The sequence below is a fragment of the Capra hircus genome, unplaced genomic scaffold, assembly GCF_001704415.2.
Source record: "Capra hircus breed San Clemente unplaced genomic scaffold, ASM170441v1, whole genome shotgun sequence".
NCBI lineage: Eukaryota > Metazoa > Chordata > Mammalia > Artiodactyla > Bovidae > Capra > Capra hircus.
The window spans coordinates 3,253-7,545 of NW_017194049.1; the positions used below are offsets into that span (position 1 = coordinate 3,253).

The window sequence follows — 4,293 nt, forward strand, 5'->3', positions numbered from 1 at the left end:
ATTCAAATAAATCCAACTTGCCTGTCAAATTGTGTCCATACGCATCTGCATGTATGTGTAAACATGTATGTAATTGCATACAATTATATGCAAATATATAGATAATTGAAATAAACAGACTGGCATGCTAGCTTTAATGATCAGATTCGGTTTTCTCAGAGGAAGGTGGGAACTAGGCTGGAATGAAGATGATACAGCTGTGGGCTTTTAGTTTTGTTCTGTCTGGGTCTTTTATGATGAGATGGTTCTGTGTGTTGTGTAGAGAATATAAAAAACCATGAAAACACCATATAGAGGTAAAACTTTCAGACAAATTGAAACTAAATTAATATTCACTTACTTTTTGTTTCTAAAACAGCTTCTTCCTGACAAATATGCATGTTTGAGACTAGTAACAGAAAACATTTGGGGTTTTTCTTAGAAAAAGTAATTTATTTATGCTAAGTGGAACAATTATAAAATTTCAGAGTCTGGACTTGCCATGAGTCCACATGAAAGAAACCTTTGGAACAAGGAGAACTATTTGTATTTTCCTCACTTGTAGGTTGAGACTAACACACTGGAACCAACATTTTATTGACACGAGAAAGAACCATGAAAAATTGCCAATGCTTCTCACTTTTTTTCTAGGATTCTTAGTAGCCCCATAATTCTTCTCAGCTACATCAACTAATGAGGCACTTCTTCCTTGTCCTTTTCTTTTCTTTATGCATCTTCTCCCCTTTTCCTTCCCTTCATTTTCCTCGTCTCTCACTGCTCTCTGACTCTTCTTCGACTCTAGATTTGCTCTTGTGACCGCTCCCTCCGCTATGTCCCCCCTTCTTCCCACAAGAGAGATTCTGCACAGGTGCAGCCCCGTCTGTCCCAGTGTGCCTCTCTCAGGGCGCAGTAGTACACAGCGGCGTCTCTCAGGGTGACCTGGGGCAGGACCAGGGTGCTGGACTTTCTGTCTGAAGCTATGGTCAGAGAGGCCATGCTGCCGTTCACTGTCTCGAAAGCCATGAATGACATACTGTGGACTCTGATTGGGATTTTGCCAATACCAATGTATATAGTCATTTCCACTGATGGTAGAGTGGTTACAAGGCAAGTTTACATCCTCTCCTTCAGCACAATCCATGGAGTTTGGCTGGGTGGTCTTAGCATCAATCACAGTCCCTATGGGTTAAGAAATTAAATTAGCTCCAAAGCACATTTCAGTGTAATTCTATGGATTAAAGGCAGAATCCTCCTATAACTGTCTGGCCCTGGTACCTGCTCCAGTGCTTCTATTTATGTCCTGCAAAAATATTATTGGTGTTCATTATTGGATTGCAAGGAGATCAAACCAGTCAATCCTAAAGGAAATCAAATGTGAATGTCATTGGAAGGACTGGTGCTGAGACTGAAGCTCCAATACTTTGTCCACTTGCTGAGAAGAGCTGACTCATTGGAAAATACCCTAATTCTGGGAAAGATTGAAGGCAAAAGGAGAAGGGGGCATCAGAGGATGAGATGGTTACACAGCATCACCGTCTCAATGGACATGAATTTGAGCATACTCCAGGAGATAGTAAAGAACAGAGGAGCCTGGCATACTGGCATCCATTTGGTCATAAAAAGTTGGATACAACTTAGTAACTGGACAACAACAAAATTATAGAGACCAAAGATACATGGCAAGAATCAGATTCCATAGGCTTTGTTCCCTGGGTCCTTGCCTTAATCAGCCCAGAGAATTCGTACAACCTGCTTACTGCTAAGGACTCTTCTGGTATCGTGGCTGTGATTTAAACTGTAATGTAGAAGATGGGCCTCTTTAGCAAACGCGCAGATCAGTTCTCGGTTCCATCACGATAATGCGGAGTACAGCACAGGGAGAGGAGCAGAGGGCAAGTGACTCTCTGTGCCCCTTTGGCCTCAGAGTCATCCCTTGCAGACACGGAACACTTACCCAAGGTCAGAAACACCGCTACTCCAGTCACCAGCCTCATACTTCACAGACAAGCTAGACCATGGCCCAGAGCTCAGGCTTGTGTCTGATCCTTGGCTTTGAGGAGGTTCCAGAGAACAGAGGCAACAGCTGTCAGTAAAAACTTACAACCAGCGCAGATACTGCTGTGTTGTTGCCGGGACCTTCTCAGCCAATGATCAAGCAGTTCCTTATCTATGTCTTCTTCCCCGTTTTTAGTCATGTCCCCCAAAGATGGTGAAACATCCCCAGCTCACAGTGAAATCATCTATGAGGTTTAATGTCTGGCTCAGGAAAAGGAACACCAATCACAATGCTGTGTCTATGAACAACCATCGCTCTTTCATTTGTTTCTTAAGAAACTGGCTGATGCTCCATGAAACTTGTGGAATGCATGTTTTAATCCCAGAAAAATGTACTGAGCTCTGTGTTGTAAAATGATGAAAAGTTCCATCCACATTCCAGAAGATTAATGAGAGATTTAAAAGTAGGCAGTGATGTACTCTGGGAGACAAGAAAAATTAATAACTTTGAGACTAATAGCTACACATCCTAGAACTTGCAGCAGCTCTTGTAAGGGTTCTTGGAATCATGCATCTATTGCCACCTAGGTAGACATTTTCCAGCATTTTATCTTAATAAATGAACTGATTGACATAGATGGTGTTCACCTCCTCCTTGAACAGTGGTCCTTAATCCTCATGTTCCCTATGCCGATGCTTGTGGAAGTTGTGCAGCAAGGATGCTAAGGCAGAGGAATCGACAGAAATGAAGGCAACCAAAGTGGAGGTGGGTGGAGGTGCGTGTGAATGGTAGAAAAAGTTGGAGGAGGGAAAAAAGGGTATCAGGAATAGAAAGGGGAAGGGATAATCAGAGCAGGGGAAATGGGAGAGCGTGTTAGGAAGGTACTTGGAAAGGGCTTAAGCTATTGGGCTAACCTGAATCCTTGACCACACACATTCAACAAGGGATAATAAGGCACAAGTTGTCTGAAGAAGATGAAAGTATGTCATTTTCCCTTTTGGGGGGCACATCAATGGAAAATAAATTTCCGTTCCCTTCGCCCAGAAAGAAACACTGTTTTCGGATGAATCTGCCCCCTCTTGTGACTGAAGGGAAGAACTGCAGATCTAAATCCAGACCAAAAGTCAGCAAGGAACTTTCTGAAAAGTCCCTCAAGTTTGCAGGTAAATGGGCTTCCCAGGTGGCGCGAGTGGTAAAGAACTCACCTGCCAATGCAGGAAACTTAAGAGACCCAGGTTCAATCCCTGGATCAGGAAGATCCCCTGGAGAAGAGCCCATGGCAACCCAATATTCTGCCTGGAAAATTCATTGGAAAGAGGAGCCTGGTGGGCTACACTCCATGACTCACAGATTCAGACGCGACTGAAGCATCTTAGCACACAGCACACACATCTTACTTGTAATACGTCTGTACTCATCTGTGTTTTCTTGATCCTAAACACTCCATAGCCGTGTTTTAATTATCTTTGACTGTTTTACTGCAGTCAGATGATTCTCATTGCTTGATCTCTTTAAGTTTTCATTTGTCTCTAACCTTCCTATATTTAAATTTTACTTCAAAGGCCATGTAATTCAATGTTTATAAAAGAGAATGGTACACAGTAGACACTCAAGAATTACTTGTATCCCGAATAAGCTGATAAATCATTATTCATGATTTAATGAAAAAATTATGTTGAACAATTGTTTAAGTTATTCTGAAAACAATCTTCCAATTTTATGGAATGCATGCCAAAGAAAAGGCTCAAATAGTATAAACAGAGGGTTATTATTGTGAACAAAATGAACAATAAATTGTGAACAAAATGGACAATAAACAATGAATCCAAGTCTAGGATTGAGGAAAATTCTACTGAAGACATGGGAGTAAATGTTATGGTAATCATGCTTTGTTCATTTAACAAACATTCATAAATACTCAACGGAAGTCTTATTGTTGTTCAGTCACTCAGTCGTGTCTGACTCTATGTGACCCCATGGACTGCAGCACACCAGACTTCCCTGTCCTTCACTATCTCAAGAACTGCTCAAACCCATGTCCACTGTGTGGATGATGCCATCCAGTCATCTCGTCCTCTGTCACCCCCTTCTCCTGCTCTCAATCTTTCCCCCAGCATCACAGTCTTTTCAATGAGTCACTTCTTCACATCAGGGGGTCAAAGTTTTGGAGCTTCAGCTTCAGCATCAGTCTTTTTGATAAATATTCAGGGTTGATTTCCTTTAGAATTGACTGGTTTGATATCTTTGTTGTCAAAGAAACTCTCAAAGGTCTTCTGCAGCACCACAATTAGAAAGCCTCAATTCTTGGCACTCACCTT

At 41.9% G+C, this 4,293-nt stretch overlaps 1 pseudogene; it reads right to left on the minus strand.

Moving 5' to 3' along the window:
• Positions 1-807: 807 nt before the first annotated feature.
• LOC108634936 lies at positions 808-1,973 on the minus strand (annotated as a pseudogene).
• Positions 1,974-4,293: the final 2,320 nt, after the last annotated feature.